Source organism: Lampetra fluviatilis, chromosome 3, assembly GCF_964198595.1.
Source record: "Lampetra fluviatilis chromosome 3, kcLamFluv1.1, whole genome shotgun sequence".
In the NCBI taxonomy this organism is placed as follows: Eukaryota; Metazoa; Chordata; class Hyperoartia; order Petromyzontiformes; family Petromyzontidae; genus Lampetra; species Lampetra fluviatilis.
In genome coordinates this window covers 18,319,532-18,342,327 of record NC_136277.1, presented here as the reverse complement: position 1 = coordinate 18,342,327, position 22,796 = coordinate 18,319,532, and the positions used below count along the sequence as shown (strand labels likewise).

The 22,796-nt window shown below is 41.4% G+C and overlaps 1 protein-coding gene across 1 annotated transcript in view; it reads right to left on the bottom strand.

Annotated features, from left to right (window-relative positions):
* Positions 1-20,629, bottom strand: part of LOC144953784 (synaptic vesicle glycoprotein 2C-like) — an 88,613-nt gene extending 67,984 nt beyond the window's left edge. Inside the window, exon 1 of the mRNA XM_078884429.1 lies at positions 20,462-20,629. The gene's annotated coding sequence lies outside the window, so the exon portion shown is untranslated. The remainder of the gene's footprint in view (positions 1-20,461) is intronic.
* Positions 20,630-22,796: the final 2,167 nt, after the last annotated feature.

Below are 22,796 nucleotides of genomic sequence, written 5' to 3'. Positions count from 1 at the left end.
GGTAGATTCGCAATAACATCGCAGCAGAATCCATTTATACTGCTGAAATATTCCATAGCAAATTTTCAATTAGAATTACTTTCAAATGAATGGAAATGGTAATGTTATAATCACTCGTAAAACAATAATGTTTCCTAAAGGAATCATCCGGAATGAAATCGTAAATATGAAATGATTCCTGTAGAAATTGTAAGCTCGAATCAGCATAATATTCAGCAGCCATTGTCTATCCACCACTGGATGAAGGACCCACCATGCTGTCTCCATGCCTCGTGGTGCTACTAATCCACCATCCATCTCACACCAGCGCCTGAACTGATCTCTGCACTCCATGGTGGTTATCCTCCATCACCAGTCTTGTAGCGATGTGTCCCACCCAAGCCCATTTAATTTGATCAACATTAACGGGTGGTGGTGGTGGTGGTGCACGCCTGGAATCCAGCACTGTGGAGATGAGGGTTGGTGGACCACGCAATTGTTGCAAAACTCTGGCTGGCCAGGAGAAGTGGCACAGCCAGTGTGAACTAATACCATCTATCCCATCTGTCCCAACTGTATGGGATGGAGTGTTTCTCACTCACGTGCGTGAATTTCCCCTGGGTGTGCAGGTTTCATCCCACATGCATAAACACTCATTAATTGGCTGAAAACATGTTTTAATATAAAACATACAATGCAATATCCTCCTGTGTGGCTTCCTGGCTAAATAAGTACTCATTGTTATTCAATATGTCTATGGTTTGCTATCGGGGCATATTAATTTAATCTACACCACCTTGGGTACATTAATAAAGAGGCATTTTAGTATTTAATTTTGTATCAGGTGACAGGTCATTGGAATTAAATTAACGTATTTTTTTATTGTCCTGAGGTGAGAGTTTGTATTTTAACTCAAAACGCAGCTGGCAAATTATTTAAAATATCTGTTTGTTAAATCTGAGTATATGCGGTCCGTGTGTCAAGCTTATAAATGTTCCTGTCAGTATAATGCTAACTAGAATCCAATCCAAGGATTAAAAATCACTTCGCAAATAAGGTTGCAGGCCAAGACAAAATATTAAATACACCCGTGAGCACTTGGATGAGAAAAAAAATCTCACACCGCATCTTGAGCAAATTGCAGGATAACTTAAGCCCTTTTTTTAGAGCATGAACAATACCTGCATAACAACCTGTCATACATTCATTTGTACGTGCGTGACGCAGTCTCGTCACTATTTGTGGCAGGAGTATTGCTGGGCAATTATGAAATTGTCATTTCCCTGTAATGGTGAAATCATTCGAGTTTCCATGTTCCTTGCTGTCGTCACCATCACCATCATCATCAGCCACCATTATAAATTCACTGAACTATTGACTTCCCTCATTGTCCTGCGATGTAACAATCCACCCAAAACCTGCAATCGCATTGTTTCATCTCCACAGTTGATCTCCTCGTGGGTGCTTTCCCTTCGTTGGCTGCCACTCGGTAAAGTCACGTAGAAGGGAAGTAATAAAATAATAAAAATAAAACATAATAAAATAATTCTCACGACGTTTCGGCCACAACTCTGTCTTATCGACAGACCTGTTCTTCACCTGAGGACGGCTGCTTGCGTTGTGGCCGAAACGTCGTGAGAATTGTATTTTATTATGTTTATTTTTTTTATTTTATTACTTCCCTTCTACGTGACTTTACCGAAAGAACCAAGAAGATGAATCCCTGCAGTCACGAACAGCTTTAAATCGAAATGCCACTCGGTAGTTATTTTTGCTCGCCGGCCATTATCCCACCGAGCGGTGTGTACTGCCCAAGCCGACTTACTTAGCAGTCAAAATTATGTTTTTAACTTGAGTATGATCTCTAATCCACGTGTTCCTCTTTCTGTTTCTGCACAATCCAAAGAATACATTTCCCCATGCTTTGTTGCGCATATTTGCCATTCTGTTGTTTTGTCGTTTGAAAGAAGCAACGGTCTACAATTGTATTTTGTGAGCCATTCTATGGCATCTCGGGTGGTAGCCGAGTGGAGTTCGCTTGTTCCCCAAGAATACGCATGCTGTACTGGGCAGTCATCAGTGATATGCCTGATGGTTTGCACCTGACAGCATTTGCAGTTTGAAGTAAAAATCCACACCTGCTTACCCTGTGCTGTTTGGACACAGTTGAGAGCAGTCTCCACTGTCGTCAGGGCAATAGAGATCAACCGGGCGCTGTTCCTCCGTTAGGCCTTTGATAATGTTCTTGGGACTCCACTGTTCCCCCACGTCTCGTGACAACTGGGTGACAGGGGTCCTTTTCGGCCAAAACAAGAGTCGAGTCATGTGTCCAAAATGTATTTATCAATGTTTTAGTTACAATTATTGCACATCCCTTTTAATGGGCGTGCAAGGCACAGTGGGATTGTCTTTGTACTGTGCTGTACGCATAAATACTCTCTGGTTCTTTCGGATGCTTGTCCGTCATCAGGTGAGGACGGACGCTTGTGTTGCGACCGAAACGTCGTGTTCTTTTATAATTTTTTCTATCTACGTGACTTTACCGAAAGAACCAGAGAGTATAGATTCCTGCAGTCACGAAAGCTTCAAATCAAGATTGTACGCATGTAATGATGCAGCACAAAACAATGATTGGCATGTCATTTTAGTCGTATATCTCATCGAAGCAAAGTGTTATATTTTACAGAAATGACGAAAAGTTCGGACAAATAACGATGTAAAACTAACCTTTGCAACATAGGCATGTCTATATTTAATTCACTACCCAGTGTTACCCCTTATCAACCCCTCCACTGTTAAAGACCTCGTAAAGTGCAACGATTGGTATGGAAACGGATTATAATATAGCAGTTAAAAAAAGCAAAGTGCTATGCTCGAATAAATCAGGGAGGGAAAACACGCGTGGATATTCTTGTTGAAAGCTGTTATTTATATCGCATAATGAGGTGAATACATAGCTTTCAGACTGCAGAATATCACACCATATTAGGCAATACCCCCAAGCGATGACACCACAAAGCAATGTTAACATGTGTCACTTCTGTACGTTTCTCTCACCCAACAATTGGTGGTGTTCGCTCGTATTCTGTCAACAACAGTTTGGCAATTTACAGCCGTCTGATGTCCAGTACAGTAATTACACGCAAAGCCCTTGTATCTTGACTATGCCAAATTAAGGAAAAACATCCCTTTACGGGATGAAAGTTGCATTGTTAAGCCTTTGGTGACCGTTCTGAACCCAACCTCAATGCAATATATATTCTATATATCAACTTGAATTTTCACAGGTGAACGAAACCCAGATACGAACCCATGACCTCATCAAAGCTGGTTCAGTGCCCTAATGCAGCCATTATGAGCCACTGAAGCCATCGATCACCTCTTTGTTTTGTTGTATAGTTTGTATGTTTTCGTCACTCTTCATTTTCCTCCATTTTTCAATTATCCCTTTCAGCTTAAAATACACGTAACTATTTGGCTTTAGTATTCTTTGGGGATTTTTGGTAAAGTTACGTAGATAGGTTTTAGCTCGAACTGGACTCTCAATCAGCCGTTCAGTCAGAATTCACCCAAATTATGAAAGAAGTACTATATCCTGTTTGCAGGCCGAAGCCAGTGGTGGAAATTGTGTTGAGTCGATATGGAGGACCACTGCTGAATGCTTACCAGGTGTGACCATGTCATCAAACCCGCAATGATGAAGATCTGAATTAGCACACATTGGGGCGCTGCGGTGGTGGATGTTAACTACCTCGCCTAGTATGGAGGAAGTCGTGGGTTCGATCCGGACCTTGATGCCTGTATAATATAGAGTTTGCATGTTCTCCCCTTGGTCGCGTGGATTTTTCTCCGGGTCCTTCGGTTTTCCCCTTTACATTTAGAAACATGCACTAAGAGTATTTGCTAGCTATACATTTCCACATAAGCAACTTTGTTGAGCTATCAACAAACATATTATATATATTAAGGTGCATAACACATCACGTGAACTGCGGTCATCCTCGCAGCAGCTTTTGGCCAATCAAAACCATCACCTTGCCATACATAGCAGGAGTCATCAAAAAGATTTCCAAAATCATGAGCAAACACAAGATCCAGGTTCGATTTAACACAGCACATAAAATTCGTGATCTGATCCCATCTGTGAAGGATGTGATCCCTGACATGCAATATCCCGGCGTCTAAAAACTAAGCTGTATCTGCGGCAGTAGTTACATTGGGGAAACTAAGCGACATGTCTCGGACCGTGTTCGTGAACATAAGGCAGATCGGAAACACGGTAAGACTAATACCTCGGCCGTGGCTGATCATTGCTTTAATACGGTGGGCTCACACGAAATGTATTTCTCCAAGACGAAGGTACTCTGCAAACCTACTGGCTATCAACAAAGATTCATTCATGAAGCCATCCATATTTATAAACACAGGCACAATTTCAACTGAGAAGATGGGTACAAACTGAGCAATCATTGGAAGGACGTTATTAACCAGTTTAAGTCATAACTGGCGGTGATGTTTCTATCCTACATTCCGATGGTAGTTGTTATTTTCGGCTTTCTGATTTTACATTAACAGTTTGAAAAATTTCTCACACTAACACAGCCACCTCGCGCGCCAACATGGCGGCAGCTCTGCGATCTTACATTCACATGCTAATCTATCACATTGACACAGCTGCTGCATTGTCAGTTTATGCAGCATTGTCCTTGTTGTTGCATTGACAGTGGTGCACTGCCCATGACCCTGGTTGCCGCTGATACACTTGGGCCACGCTCATCCCCAAACCTTTATAAACACATTCCTGCGGAGGGAGCTGGTAGGAAGGTTGGGTTGCTCGGTCAATGGTCAGGGTCAACGGTTGCGTGGTGTATTCAGCAAATATGGCTGACTGTGAGGGCGGGCACAAGCCGGCGTGAGTAGGTTAAACGTTGAGTTTTATAAGGGCACCACGGGGTGACCAGCCCCTCCCCACCCAGCCCCACCCCTCCCACCCCCCACCCAGCCCCACCCTCCCCTCTCCACCCAGCCCCACCCCTGCCATTTTTGGATGCACGACGGACGGACACAATAATCCCCTGTGGGCTGGTGGAACCAGGTGGTTCCTACCAGTAACATTTTGCTTTCAGAGGCGAACTCCTTTGCCTGATGACGACAGCTTGTGTTGCGATCGAAACGTCATAGTTTTTGTTATTTTCTTTGAACCTATCTACGTGACTTTACCGAAAGACCCAAAGAATATGAGTCATGAATGTTCATCGAATTAATTATCAACACGTGTACAAATAAATTGGTGGTTAGCTGTCAGGTTATGGTTATAAATAGACTTGTTAATTAAAAAACAAAACACCTTCGTGCAGCATGCACATGCTAAATGTTTAAGTAATTTGACACGATGAGTGTAACCGTGCATCAATTTGATTAATATTAACAATGGCCGATGATACTCGCCGTACTTTGTGTGAGAGTTGATTCAAATTATTTGTTCAAATTGGCCAAGTCAAGCGTGAGAACCTATATGCCTGGGTAGTGCGTAGCAGCATCCACCATCCAGCACCATTCCCTAGGGCAGCGATTCCCCAGCTGTGGCTTGCGAACCTTGGTCCGCGAGGACGTGCATGGGAAGTGGTCACGTTTTACTGCATTGTGGTCCGCGATCATTCTTTGAAGGTTGACGTTAAGTCCCAGGTCCAGGAAGATTGGGGACCACTGCCCTTAGGTTCTCACCTCGCAAGCCCATCCTATCCCTCCATGTCTCAACAATAATTGTCAATCTGATACAGCTAAGAGGCCTGCTGTGGGCGATCCCTTGGCCTCCTCCACCACCGATGAGGTTCTCTAGCACTGTAAACCTGGTGGACAGGGTCAACGAATAGCAATTGAGCCACACGTCCATATCTATACATATAACTGCTCAATCCGAGCCATATATTCTCTGATACATGCATTGTCCTTGTATTGTTAGGCTCTTGGCAATCTCTGGTCTATCACTGGTCAGACAAGGCCATAAAGATGGCTGTCTCTGGTGTAGGCCAATCATTTTTAAAGACAATGCATATATTATAAAAGCATGTTTGTTTGCATGTTTTGCCACAAGTACGTGTGGTTAATGCAGACTTGATGCCTTGCAAAAGGTATCTATTTGGTGTTTGAACATCTTAACACCTGTTTTATTGCCAGAAAGGGTAAAAACTATTCCTAGTGTATGTGTAGTGTCATAGGTCTCTTCTCCCTCTCTCTCTCCGGTCGAGACATGTGTGTGCGGGTGGCGTGCGGCGCACACACTCAGTTGGAGATGAGGTCATCGCAGGAAGCACCGTCCTCGTTATTACGTTGACGCCACTAACTCCTGCCCCCTCTCTCACGACCACGCTGTCATACGACCCGGCCCAGACACGACCCTGTCCACGTTGCACCGACGGCGTCGACCGAGACAGCCAATTACTGTCTGGCGGGGCAATGATCGGGCGAAGGTGGGAGCGACGAAGGTGGCGACGACGATGGCGACGACGAGACAAGTCCACTCCCAGAACCGGCAGCCCGAAGCTCTTGCTCTCCGCTGCTTATATTCCCCTCAGCGTGGTTTGGCTCCGCCCTAGCCACGCCTCCCTTTTCGAACCCACCAGAGGGTTCCAGGGGCCTCCCAACGAGGTCTACCGTGACCCTTGCCCCAGTTCCTCCGCCCTGCCGGCACATCCGCGTGTATGCTCAAAGGCGTGTGTGCTAAGTGTCCACCTGCAGTTGCAGCTGCTATACAGCAGTCAGCGCTGTGTCACTACACATGTGTTTATGTTGAACTTCTTTTGCACAGTGCGTAGCGAACCATGCTAATCGGAGGTGCAAACATACAGTTACAAACCTCATCTTAGTTTCCTGCGGTAACCTGTTATTCATCCTATTGCTACCCTCATATTCTGCAAAAAGATACCTGGTAATAGAAATAACACATTATTTAGGGATACTGTACTGCATTGACTGTTGTACGCAAGCATAATTAACAACATAAATACTCAACACATTCGTTAAAAACACCACATTCAAACAAAAATATATATTCGGCAACAATTAAGACAATAACCGTTCTTTACACCAGATAAACAGTGGCCATAGCGATACAGTTAATATGAGTTAGAGGCATATGAATAGTGACCTAATCATAGCTGAGTACTGTACTAGATAAACACTTATATAATAAACATTATGAAAAGTATTCATAAATAAACTAATTTTTATTCAAAGTTAAATTCGAAAATGTTGTTGACCCAATGTATTGTGGGAAGATGTGTTATTGTGCAAACAAATAGACTGCATCCCTGGCATTGCATTCCTGGGCCCAAATACCATTGCAGTAATAAACACAGTTTAGTAAATAAAACATAAAATTAAGTAACATGAATAGAACAACCAAAAAATCTGCTTTATTTTCCCTTGTCCTGATTGCTGACTTGCTTGTCGGAAGGGGTGAAATGAGTCACCACAATTACACACAGAGACACACTGACACACACTGGGCACGCAAAGACAAATATCCCCCGTACAGCCTGTAACAGACTGTTGGGGCAAGTGCTGTTGGCGAGCACCTGTGAAGGCTACCGGCACTGTGGCACACGAGGGGGGTGGGTGGCCAACACCACGCCCGGCCGCCTTTGTCTCCCCAGTGGCGATGTTTACTACACACCGCACCAGGTACTCATTTTAGGCTGAGTCGACCTAGGGGAGGAAGCCCATGACCGGTTCACTGTTTATGGCCGTAAGCGGGAATCGAACTCGGCATGCCGGGTTCGTAGCACAGCGCAACGAACCGCTCCCCACACACTCACTTCCACACAATCACTTCCACGCACACTCACTTCCACGCACACACACTTCCACGCACACACACTTCCACCCACACTCACTTCCCCGCACACTCACTTCCACACACTCACTTCCACGCACACTCACTTCCACGCACACTCACTTCCACACACACTCACTTCCACACACACACTTGCGCGCACAGGTGTGAACACTCAGAGCGAGGCCGACTCATTGCATCTCATGGAGGATCTCTCTGAGTAACCACATCTCAGCTCCATAGAGAAAGACAGGAGGCACAAGAATAACAAAAACATGGAGCTTTGTTTTTATGCTACAATAATGGCCACATCAAGTCACCGCGGTTGAGGCAAACCGTTACCCTGTAGGCTATTTGCAGTCATCTTAAGACTTCTGATTCTGAACCTGTTTTGCTGGATAATGCTATCAAGACTTCAAACGTCTCACCCAAACACATTTACAGACTTCACGGCACCATTCAGAGTTATGGAAGCCTGGATTTTGGTTTTAACGAGACCTGCAATATTAACAGCGTTGTTACATTTAGCCTAATCCAGTTAACCAAAAACTATACAAATGAGACATAAAATATGAGAAACAATACATGTGATGGTAAAAATAACACAATCTATTCTTGAATCGAATGCCAGCCCAGAATTGGGACAATTTATCCAATCGCCAGGGGGTGAAATGCTACACCTTATTTAACACATCTGCTTGTGAAAAGTAGCACTGCCACTGCTGTACAGTGTTACTTTGCACTGCAAATGATGGTGAAGTTCCAATCACAATGTATGTTAAACTTAATTTGCACTGTACGTAGCCAACCGTACTAATCGTAGGTGCAGAATGACACTCTCCTTTATCACACGTATGCTGGCACGCTTACAAGCTAAATGCCATTGAGGCTAAGCCCGCAGACCGGCACAATGTCACAAAAGCCATGAGCTTGAAGACCCCAACATTTTATAACAATACTCTATTAAGAATAATCAGTGTTTTTTTTATGTCAAGCATAGGCATGGATCAGCCCCAGCATGACAAACTAAGATGCAGCTCGTCATCGTCATAGCAATATCATTCCAATTAGAATCCATGTATTTTTTAAAAATAAAATTGCCATTTCAATTATTAAATCCTGGCTTATGCCAGCAATTACACATTTCAAGTCACTTTTCATACGCTGATAAAAAATATTATGTAGTACTGCGTGCGAACCCCATTACCATGGTAGAGCCGCGGTGATAGAGCTTGGCACATCACGAAAGGAGGTGCATGGACTGCAGGTGCATGGACATCTCTTGGGATTCTCGCAATGGCTGTGGATTAGTGTCGAGGACGCAGTGAAGCCTCGATGTGTGGCTGTACAGAGCCGCGAATGCAGATATTTAAACCTTGTCAACACAATAGGATTTCCCCAATGTCCACTCATACACTGCTCAATCTATGTAATGAAATACACGTAACGCAATGTACTACAGAAATAGAATATGAATTTAATAACACGCAATGTAATGCACTTTAAGCAATACTACCTCAGTTACCTTACTGGAGAGTACGATTTTTGGCATCCATGAAAATGATTTTTCCTCATGAATGGAGCTTACAACTTCTGTAGTCTTTCAGCTCCATCTGTGGCCACTGCTGACAACATTGGCAAGTGATTTCTGAAAGATTCTGGGCCATTTCATCAACCTACACTTACCAGCACTATGAAGTATGGTCATACAATTATTATGACCAACATGGTGCAGAGACGCCTTTTCACCCAGCAATCTCTATAAAGTATTACTAGCAGAAGTACCCGGCGTTGCCCGGGTGAAAAATATATTTCTTAATAACCTTACATATATACACAGATGGGCTGCTACCCCTGCCCCCCCCCAGCCACGATCTCCTCGGCCGCTGTGCAGTAATATGTACGGCCTATAGTGTGGTGGGGTGTCGAGGCCTTGTACCGTGCAGAGCCTCCGGCCTCGCCTAAATTGCCCACTCGGCTGAGGCTGGGTACTGGGGCCGTTACCCCCCCCCCCCCCCCGCGCTACAATAATACTGTCTAATCGCTATAATTGTATTATCTACCTACCCTATAATAGTAATTGCACACATTGGGGTGGGGGGGGGAGTGAAGAGGACGTGAAACTTTGATGAATTTACCTCAGAGTCGCGTGTTAATGCGTGCGCATATTTTTAACGGGAATTAAAAATGGCGTCCACCCCGCAGCGAATGCGTCGCTACCCGTTGCCAGGGGCAACCGCCGTGGAAAACCAAACGGACCAATCGTGTCTCGCAAATCCCTCACATTTCGTCCAATGAAACTGCGTATGGTCCGGCGACAAACAGACAGACAGACACACACACAGACAGACAGACAGATTTGCGATTTTATATATATAGACTAGCAGAAGTACCCGGCGTTGCCCGGGTGAAAAATATATTTCTTATTAACCTTACATATATACGCAGAAGAAATAAATAAATAAACTTGAATAACACTAAATCGATCATTAAACCACTTTAAAGGTGACGGATAAAAAAAAACTGACATGCCTATTCCCATCGCGGGGCACGGGACGTGCCTCCCGGCAAATCCCTCGCAAGCGAGCGTACACAGACGGACAGACAATTTTTGAGTACGACGTTTCGCTGGTAATTGCATCCAGCATCAGCGAAACGTCGTACTCTGAAATGGTAATTGTTGTGGTTTCACGCTTCAACACACCGGTGGGCTAAAGCAGTGAACTATTAGTCTTTTATCAACGTGACACTTTTTTACTGATTGGCCGTGTCGGGTGGTGGAGGGTTACAACACATTAATAAATAAGGCGATCTAAACCCAATAACGTTGTTTATGAATAATGGTCGCGAAAGCCTACGTGTTACAAATTGACTCACTTTACTTAATAACCAGGCTACAGTCTACATTATAGACTGCCAGTACACCCACCCAGCTTAATAACCAGGCTACAGTCTACATTATAGACTGCCAGTACGCTCACCCAGCTTAATGACTATTTGTACAGTCAACATTTAAAGAATCGATTCTTGGCGCGTCGGGTTTAAAAGTAATTACACAGTTGTTTTTTCATTGGTATGTAATGTTTGAAAGTTTTCAGAAGATTTTAAATGTATTTTCCCCCTGGGCAACGCTGGGTATATCGAGTTTATACCACAAAGTCGTCGCTTGACACGGGTGGGGTGTCGAGGCCTAGTACCGTGCAGATCCTCCGACCTCGCCTAGATTGCCCACTCGGCTGAGGCTGGGTACTGGGGCCGTTACCCCCCCCCCCCCCGCGCTACAATAATACTGTGTAATCGCTATAATTTTATTATCTACCGACCCTATAATAGTAATTGCACACATTGGGGTGGGGGGGGGGAGTGAAGAGGACGTAAAACTTTGATGAATTTACCTCAGAGTCGCGTATTAATGCGTGCGCATATTTTTTACGGGAATTAAAAATGGCGTCCACCCCGCAGCGAATGCGTCGCTACCCGTTGCCAGGGGCAACCATTTCGTCCAATGAAACTGCGTATGGTCCGGCGACACACAGACACACACACAGACAGACAGACAGATTTGCGATTTTATATATATAGATTACAACTCATGGCAGGCAGGCAATGATGCATGGCTTAGAAATGCATTTACAGATTGTACCTTTAATTTGGATTGCATATTCTTATGAACAAAACATGGCACTGAGATAGTGAGCTTTCAAACAAATATGGGATTACATGTCGTCTGAGTCTGAAATCTAATTCCAAGGTGAGAGGGACCACTTTTCCCAGGCAAAATAACACAATTCTTACATACATAGCCTAGCAGGTAACAAAAAGCAATACAGAACTTAAGACATGGATAGTGGTGGCATCTCCATTATTATCACATGGAAAGTATAGCATTTGTCAACAAGAACAAGCATATTGCCAATTTAGGCATCGTTTAGCAACCAATATATGTATGTTGAACTTGTTTCACACCGTACGTAGCCAACCGTGCTAATCGGAGGTGCGGTGGAAGGACAACAAACTAAACACAAAAATCAGATCTCCAAAAATGATCCATAATAGAGGTTTTGGGTTAGATCGCGTTAATATGTGTCGTTAAAACCCGCCACCATCCGACACAGCAAACTAAATCTGGCTGTCGCCTGATGAAGCTAGTTGTAATTACTGACGTAACGTCGTACTCAGATTGTAAATGTTGTGGCTTGGCTCTCCAACACACCGGTGTGCTGTACTAGTGACGAATTGGCACGTTCTGCTTATGTGACAACCCTTACTAGTTGGCTGTGTCGGGTGGTGGCGGATTTTACCGACACATTTATATATTTACGCGATCTAACCCAAAAACCTCTATTATGGATGATATTGGTCGCGAAAGCCTACGTGTTAAACTCAAGAAATGAGTTAACAATCTAGAAAAATTAGTTTTAACATGTACAGACATCCAACCCGAAAAGATTCTGTAAATAACAGCAAATGCTAAGCCAGCTATTGAGAATCTGCCCACCAGGTGCCCAAGAGGTGGCAGTACAGCAACATTATTAAGTGGTAAAGAGAAAGCTAATCAGGATGACAATGGGCTAAAGGCAATAAGCAATTCCTGTAGCTGGTTGGGCAGATTCAGAGACCATTTGGCGTTTGTCACTAACGTACATCAAACAGGAATGAGGATTAAATCATCATAAAATAAAATACATCTTGAGTTACCCAAAGGGCAATTCTTACTACAAATGAAAACCTCATCTACCAATATAACATCATAAATATACAGACGAGGATTGGTTTTGCCAATCTAAAAATAAAACATTTAACCACTAGCCAACATTCAACATTCTCAAGCAGTGTTTTCCAAGGGGACATTTGTTTTAAGCGGGTCATGTTTTTGCAAGGAAGCAATGGTGTTGAAAAACTATGGTTCACAATACCCATAGGCTGATGGACTAAAGGCATCTTTATGTCTCATGGCGGAAAACAATCTCATCTATGTTTTATTAACCGCCATCCACAATGACAGCACATCATCAATATTTCATTCACAGTAATCAGCAACTCAGTGAGAATGCCCAATATGGACAGGACAAACTATAAAAAGTTACCTATTGAGAGTGCCTGGGGAGAGCAGCATTGTACAAGTACCCCAGCAACAACAAAATAACTAATTACAGACAGAAGGGCACCAAGCACAAGTATCTGGGGAGTAATCTCACAAATGGCCAAATCCAGCAAGTCTGGCAAAACAGCATTGAAAGAATAAACCTGGAGGAGACAATAGAGGTTCCACTGAGCATTGTTACAGCAGCAGCACTGAAGCACCAAGACAAAGTTCAATAACCTTTTGCAAGAAAGCGTGTACCATCATTATACGTGATCATCCAATGTCCATTGTATCTTCAAAAAACAAGGTGTTTGCAAATTAACATGTGCAGCAGTGAAACAGGCATAATTTGTGCATCCAATGTAATGTCAGAATATAGATTTATACTGGAGGAATTCGATGAAATATAAGGCTCCTTTTTTAACAAATGTCTAGCAGGTGTAGGGGGTCAGAAAGTTGAATGTGTAAGGCTGAGAGATGCCTGTAAGACAAGGCCGTAGCCATGGAGTCAACATTGGGGGGGACCAAATCTTCCAGGGGATGTGGGGGTCCCCCCTCAGAAAAAAATCTAAATTTGCAAACGAATTTCCTGCCTAAAATATTTACAAATTCACTAACACATAGGATGGACTTTTCATTATATTTTTACAATAATGTCTAATATTGTATTGTATTATATTGCTCTGTTTTTTCTATTTTACCTTTTCTTGTTTCATTGTATGTAAAGGCAGAGATTAGGGATTAATAAAGTACAACCATAACCGCAATCATATAAACAGAAATCTATTTTATAGCAATATATTGGGGGGGACATTTTGAGCCTATTTGAATATTATAATTACGGCCTTGCTGTAAGAAGACAATTTTAGTTTTGAAATGTTTACGTAATATTTATGAAATGTTGGTTGTCAAAAAATATCACTATAATGAATGTGATTTTACAAGTTGAGTAAGATTATGGTGACATCATGGTAATACCAATGCAAGGATACTACTGTATACAGGAAAACAGAAACGTTTTGTATTGGGCCATGAATGGTGATTGAACCAAGCAAGATACTTCTGAAAGAAGTACATTACCAATGCACTTGTGCCTGTTACATTATGAACTTGATTTTTTTCGGTTTGAATCATGTTAAGCAACCTCTGCCTAAAACATTAATGATCAGCACAAGGTGATACAAACAATATAAATGAGTTGATAAAATCGTCCTTCAGGTGAACGTCAACCAACTTGATGGATTCTAGTCCATTTAAAGTTACTTGTTTCCAAAAGAAATATCCACAGTATGTGAACATGTTGAATTAAATTACTTATACTCTAAAATAAAACTGGCGGTAATAATTTTTTTATCATTATGTAAGAATAAAAAATAATGTAAGCCCTTTGTCAATGCAGTACTGAATGATGGTAACCCCATGCTGAATAGGTCATGGGCATTTTTTTGGCCATACTTCGCCTATTTTCTAAAATTATTGTAAACAATTTAAACATTTCTAGTTTTTACACAAATATTTCAAGATTTTATCTGAATAAATTTTTATCTAAATGCTTCCATATATTTATGTTTTGTAGGCATTATCCTCATTGCAGTCAAATCATGTGCAAAGGAGCTGGTCTTATGATTGTTCCTGATTTCAATCCATTATCATATTCGCGTCTGGGCGCCATTTACCCCTCGTCTCTACTTATTTTCTCAAATCCCCATTTTCATATGAATCGTGTTATTGCCGCCATGTCACCAGACGGAGAAATGTCCTTCCAAAACTTACAGAAAGGGCTCAGAGAAAATTGCACTGCATCTCAATACTGCAGTAAAGTTCTTTAAAAGGCCTCACATCAAATGTCCCCACACTTATATAAGCATCTCACATTCAGCACCATATTGTGCAGTGCATTTATTCGCGATACGCTGTTAAGCTGTGAGCAGAAAATTGCAAAGGCATAAGGGGCATGAAACAAAATAGTACAACATATTTAATGAAACATGTTTAATTTGCTTTTAGATAAGGTCAAATATACCTGTGTATTTATTTGTATTATCATCATCAGACCTTTTACGACAGTACGACAAAAATGTTACAGTACTGTACTGATCTTTTACTGATATTATTGTCATTGTATTACTGTCATTGGAATTGAATGACACTATTAATGAGATACAAATGTGTAGGGTAATGAATGATTGCAGTCTGACGTTAAGATAAACATGGTAATCCAATTGGAACATTTTAGTGCATTATTACACAAACCTTATTAAACGGCTCCATATTATGAGATTTCGCATGCCTGAGTTCCCAAGGAACCTCTCGACACCATGACAGCTTGTTCTCATTTATAATTTCCGTTGCAATGGCCAGGAAGTGATTTATACCAATGACCTCTAACAAACAAGGTCATGCTAGTGCTTTCAGGATGAGACAAATGTCAATTTAACAGCATCCCTTATTACATTATAAACCATGTGTAGAGTATTGAGAAATTGTTCACTCATAAATAAATTATTATCGAAAGCTATTTCTGGAATACAATACTATCGCAGAAATACAATACTGTACTGTATGTCCAATACAGATTTAAGAATCCGAAAGGAATTTCACTTCAATTTAATTTTCCTGTAGAAAACTATCAAGACGTTTCAAAAAATGTTTTCTAAATGTCAAAAGGAGAAACAAGTTGTAGGGGGGGTAGGGGTTTGTTTCCAAATTTAAAAAAATCGTGCCACTCATGCTTTCATTTCAGCCTCGCAAGCAGCGGGGTGAGAGCGTGGCCAAGATTCTGCAACGGGTTCCTAATGCGCCACTGTGTGTTGTGTGCGCTGCACCTTGAATCCTTGGTGAATGTCAAACGATTCGACGGTGCCCCGAAGCTTGCAAATTTCCATGACAAGTCAACGTCTGATGTTTGGCCTTTAACGATACGCGTGCCTCGAATGTACAGCGCTAACGCTGCAGCTGTGAAAACACTAAAACCTTGCTTTGCGTTCGTTTTTTTCCCCTATTTATATTTTAAAGGGAATCTATAGAATGTTCACGAATAATCTGGCGTATGATTGGCCAGATTGAAGTCACGTGGAGATAAATTATCCTGTGATCGGTTGGAATGAGGTCACCTGGGAATTGACGGCTGATTGAAATGGGCTTACATGGGCCTTAGCAGCATTGTTTTTCACAATTTTGCTGAGATTAAAAGAATGCTGGCTAGTAATTATGCAGCTGATACGTTTGTAGATTACAACGTTTCAACTGGTAATTTGTCTTTGCAACATTTGCACATTGGGCTATTTTCCTACCCAAAACTAAAACGTATACAAAATAAGCAATCTATTTGTGTTCTACATCCTTTTAAAATTGTATATTACAGTACCCTTATGTCGATCCAGGAATTACTCACCCAGTAGATCTCAGGCCCAATTTCAGTAAATGCTCTATTGAAAGCGAAAGAAGATTGTAGCAATTAACATATTCTGTACTAATGGGTTACCGTCTCCAATATGAGTACGGGATTTACATGTTCATAAGTATCTGTGAGCTCTATGCCTTGTGACAAATTTATATGAAAATGGCCAGTGCAAGCCATAGCATCAAGCCATTGTATTTGGCAAGACAACCCAAGTGAGATAATGAAAATACTACTACTGTTACCTTTAAATCAGAGTTGTTTGGAAGTACATTAAAAAACACTATGGATATATATATTTTTTATGATTTAAGCATCAAGAGGCCATTGCGATTCATATTTTTAGAAGAAGAAAAGACAGGTGCACTTTTTAATTGACCATAGTTGTAGGTTTTGGGATTTTTGCACGTATTGAATATTTATCCCGGGTGACTGAGTGTCGCGCTATTTGACTCCAGGCACTCATCACCATATTATCCATCTACACCAATGACCGGAATTACGGTACTGTAGTACAGTAGTACTGTACTGTACTTTACAGTTAAGGCCAGATTTGCAAAATACACGTTTTGTATGAGACATAAAGATGGTGCAAACATGTCAATAATGTCATAATAATTATCAACAATATTGGGTCATATTACATAAATATAAATGTGTCGTTAACCCACAACCATCCGACACAGTCAATTAATAAGGGTTGTCACGTAAACGAAACGTGCCAATAATTTACTACTTCAGCACACCGATGTGTTGGAGGGTAAACCCACAACATTTACAATTCGAGTACGACGTGTTGCTGGTATTTATGTCTGGAAAGCAAGAAGACTTCTTAAGAATTCTGGCAAATCACCCCATGAAGCTGGTTGTAATGGTATATTGCATTTATTTTCAGACCAGAAGCTCTGTGAGAGAGTTTAACTCACAAATGGAATGCTGGAAGGTTCACTCAGCCCTACATTATTCTAGTACTCCTTTTGTGAAATATCAACAGTGCTTCCCATAGGAATGTGGAATTTCAGTGGAGTGGGAGAGTGGTGCAGTGGTTTGCACAATGTGATACATAAGGCAGGTGGCTCGAGTTGAATTCCCAGCTATCCATGATCTACATCACTTGTGAGTAATAGCGAAACCAGTGTTGGATCCCGACACATCATCAAACTGCATTAACCAGCTTGGTGAAGTATGGTCAAACAACCACCATGATTCACTTGGAGGGAGCCTTCATCTAGCTGAGTATCTGAGGACTGACAAAGTGCCATATGTTATGATAATTATTTAACATCGATAACAACCATCCCATGGTCATTTGATTCAAGATTTTTTTTTTTACTGTCTTTGCAATTAAATTTCTGAACTATCGAATGGGCTGTGATAGCACCAATTAGGCCTCGCAGTTTTGGAAGAATATACATGAGGAAATAATTGCAAACTAATATTTCATGTGAGGTTTATTTGGAAGAGCTTCTGTCTGTATGGAACTATTTTAAGTGCAGTTACTCACAAATGTCATAATCATGAGCCATTGTCTAGCTATCTACCCCCCATGTCATAACCACAACGCACAGTCCAGAGATGCTACAATACATCTCACTCCTGCACATATACTGATGTCATTGCTCCATTTCCTGAACGGTTTTCTCTTTACCAGAGCGGCTGGAGAACAAGGAGCAACGGTTCAGGTATGTCATTTATGGCAGTTGTTGGGCTATACTTCACCATGATAGTGAAGGAAACCCATTTTTTCCCACCTCTCACCAAATACCTGTCTGATATAGGGGCCCCTAACGCTGTATAATTCCGCAGGCCTTGAAGAGTCTTGTGCGTACAGGCAGTGCCATATTGAAGAAACGTCAAAATAAACTATATTTAATCATCTGTCATATCAATATTAAGTGATATTTAATATTGTTTTATCTTGTGACCAAAAAAAGAGTCAAACAGTCAAAGTGGCATCACGTTCAATTGACCATAGGTTGCTGCTCATCTTGTTTACATCCCTTAACCAGTGGTGGAAATTCCACGTTCCTATGGTGAGGATAAAACTCTCCATAGGACAACCACTGGTGAGAAAGGCTGAGTCAACCCCAAAACAAGATTTGTATCACAGTCTTCTGATTTCAAGCCACACTCTCTACCACAGCACCACCCAATCAGATATTTTGCCCAATCCTCGATTAAATCCTGTAGATTTCCACTACAGGTACCATAATATAAGGCACAGTCAACACTGTCTTGTGACTTTACCGAAAAAAACAAAGAGTATGAATCCTTGCAGTCACGAAAGCTTCAAATCTCGAATTAATAGTAACCACTTAAGAAGACGCGCTGTGATGGCAACTTCAGGTGTAATTATTTGCACATGGCAGGCAATACAAAAATAGCGTTTCTACATTTTTGAGATGCAGCTAAGAGACTACATTTTCCATTCGTTGACGAGTGAAATCGTATTCGTGGTTTGGATGAACAAGATCAGACGACGGTTGTAAAAGTGACTTCAGAATTGAGTGCAATTAAGTAGCGGCAAACGAAATGTCAAACGAAATGGTTAAATGCGCAGTGGTGTAAGACCAGCTGGAGCAGTGTGCGATGAATAAGCGAGGTCACCGTTTGTGAGCTTACTGCCAGCGAGATGCCACAAGGTTGTTGAGCGGAATGCTTCGTGCCATTTCAGCAACGTCCCCAGTAAAGCACCGAAATAATTACAGCTGGCATGCCATTGCAATAGAGGAGCGGGCCGAGGGAGGTGGCTTTGGGGGAAAAACCAAATAATTATTTAAAATATATATATCACACGTCAGATTGTTTTCATCCTCTCTTTCAATTGCACTCCCCCTAATGTATGATGCTAGCATACAATTCGTAAAAAAATATATACTCTCGAAATCCCTAACTGTAGACATTATATACAGTAGAGTGCTGTTTTTAATTAACATTTTTGTTGCATCAAGCAGTGGTGCAGGGGTTCGCACACTGTGCGATGAACCCGGCGACCTCAATTCAATTCCTGCCCTTGGCTGACATTAGCGACGAGTGATATCTGAACCGGTCCTGGGCTCTCACCTCACCAAACCACACTGACCAGCGAGATGAACTACCGCCAAACAAAACCCATAACCAACACGGCATGGGGGAGGCCTTCATCCAGCAGTGGATTGACAGAGGGCTGTACATATTTAACAACGTGTAAGGTTGTAATGTTATTTTGCATATGCAAATTTGCAACGTCATTTCCTGTGAGTCTTTCCCACAGAGACATAGCCAACGTGATATTTCAATTGAAATTCCCAAAAAATCCTTAAATAGGTCAAGCCAAATGCGCATTTTCATTTTTTTGTAATAATCCATAGCCCTATCGCCATGATTTTCATGCTCAAGTCTTAGCTGACAGATGTGGATAAACCCATCTGTCTATTGGAATAATACGTGAAAATAAGACTGCCCATCTGTCTTGCGTAAATAAGGCTTTGCATCGTCATCAGTGGGGATGGCAGAATGGCCCAGAGGTAGCAAAGCAGGCAAACCACCTCCACTGCAAAAAGGTTTCTGCCAATTCTCACTGCTGCCACCTTTCCCCACCACCAATAATCTGAATTTGCACTGGAGCGTGTTTGCCGTTATGATGGGGAGGGTTGTTGTTTTTATCCATTCCTTAAAACTACACCAGTTCCACCAAATACAAGACTCTGGTTACATCACAGCTAAATGGCACGTGTCGGTAACACATAGACAACACTATGCAGTAATATTATACGTTGTACAGTATCCTGCAATTATTGACCACAGTGTGCCATTAAAGATACAGACCCATGCAGTGTTAGTCATTGTGTTGCCTATTCATAGCCCTTGTAAATTACGGCACATTTTTTTTCTCCCAAACCAAACACGGTACAGTATTCTAATTGCACATCTCGTTAGCATCTCGATGATACGAGGTACATAGATCGGTATGCTTAATTCAATAAAATCAGCACACGCGCTACTAAATGGCTTCGTGATCAATTAATTGGAATGCAGCCCATTTAATAACAGCGGGCTCATTCAATGATATTGTATCAGTAGTATGAGATAATTTTTTTGTGAAATCGCCACGGCATTCATGATCAGAAAAAAACACGCACTTTGGCAATCATACGTAACAAAATGACAACAAAATCCTTACCTGAATCGAATGGACCGATGGTGGCGTCTGTTGACCCTGCCACACGGTACAGATGTGAGAGGTTGCTGCTGTTTGTTGAATGCGGGTGGATGGGTGCGAATGGGGCGGAATGCCTCTGTCTCACCTCCCTCCGTCCTGGTCGAATGTCACTGTCAACGCAAGTGGCCTCGCCCTGAGCGCCGATTTCTCTAGAGTGGAGCGTGCCATTCTTTGGCTTTTTGTGGGGGTGCACACCAAGAGTCATTACACTCAACATATGCAGACATTTCCATCCTGAATTTAAATCTATATACATTCGTCAAATTACCGTGTTTTTTTATATATACAACGTTTTTTTTAAAATGTATTTAAAATAATATATTTAGTCTGCATATTTGTAGGCTGGGTGAGTGAATCCTTGAATGATAAAATCCACGACATTAAACCAAATCTTGCTATAATTTGGATTTATAATTAATTTAAATTGTGAATTCCTTTAATGTCTCGAAGGCAAAACAACTCACTGTATCATGTGTTTTTTATACATTTACCGACACACGCCCTCATGATGTTGAATCGGCTCAACATTTATTATTAAATGTCAGTACGAAGAGATATTGAAAAATATGTTATATGTCAGGTGTGTAGCGTGCATAATACACAGGTTATGCAAAAGTGGCCCATCTACACGTGGGTATATAATGCGGTGCTGATCAAAATATCAATATGTGTATAGTATATACCTTCTGAAATTATTCACAATTGTACAAGATTTTACATGACTGTAACATTGTTCAATTGCGAAAAGTATTCACTCAACTCCTGAATAACATACCGGAAAATAAATGTTTGTTTTCTTCTGGAGAGGTGGCTTTAGAGTGTATTCACCTTACAAAGCAGGCTTAATGTAATAACATCCTCAAATCTCAATGGGACCTCTTCATTTGCGGTTTTAATCTGCTACAGTTTTCTGGTGAACTGTTTGAGTCCTGGCCACCACGAACATCAGTGACAAGTGATATCTGAACTGGTACAGTCCTTAGTCATGAGAAATCGCTTATAGAAATTTAATATTACATATGCATCTTCCACCTATCATATACTGCATAGATATCCTTTATTTGTGTATTTTTTTTAAACTATATAAATTTCGATTTAAAACTTTCGTGACTGCAGGGATTCATCTTCTTGGTTCTTTCGGTAAAGTCAGGTAGAATGGAAATAATAAAATAATAAAAATATTATATTACTTTATTATGTTTTATTTTTATTATTTTATTATTTCCATTCTACGTGACTTTACCGAACGATATAAATATTTTAACAATATGAAATCCCACCAATACTTGGTTATGTATTTAACAATATGCAGAGCACCTGCCTGAATACAACTGGCCGTCCTCATCTTGTGAAATCAACAACATCGTCCGTAACAATCAAGTGAAGGTGGCAGCTAAGGGAGCTGTTGACTAGGATTATGGGATACCGTGTCCGCAATAATACAAGAAAGATTAGCCACCACAATCCAGTGACATTCCCGATAGCTATGTGGTCCCTCGATGACCACGTACACTCAGAATTGACCTGAATTAACAAGATCTTATCGTCTAATGGTGTCTCATAGTGGCTATACTTGCCTTGGTTCCATGATGATGTAAGTTAACTCTTTCGGTTTGGACGCAAGAGATGAGAGGGTATAAAATGAGGTTCCAGGCAAAAATAGTTAAATCTTGGTTCAGAAAGGTGTGAAAACGTACGCAATATCCAACTTCTATAAACCTTTAAAATAACCTGTTGGATGATATTGCCAATCGGACAGAGCTGATAGTAGTAACGAGAAGGTTTTGAGAGCATAACAGTAAATAGAGAGGTGTTCATTGTGATAGAGGGGGGAAAAGCCTCCTAATGGCGACTTAACCGTGAAATTGCATGGGTCGGATCTAGCAATAAGAAATGTGTTGATCATGATACATTATCAAAACAGTAACTGTATGAATGGAGCCATTTTTATAATAACACTAAAGAAAATGTATTGGGACTGATACACGTCTTGGCAGATGCTGTTTCCCACTATTTATTGGCAGGAAATAACCAAATTAGCACCTAATATTGGTGGAGTCTCATACGAATTGTCACCAATATTCACAAATTTAAACAATATTGAGTCTATTTGAATCCATTGACTTACCTCAATTAATGTTTGCCACAAATGTGAATGTCTCTGGGCCAGAAGAGATTAAGGGAAAACCGTTGTGAAGCATGGATTGCTGGTGTGAGTTGCGGACACTGGGCGTGCACTTTCTGGTTGAGAAAACCCCGTTGTTGCCACGGAAGAAGGCCCGTTATGGAAACATAC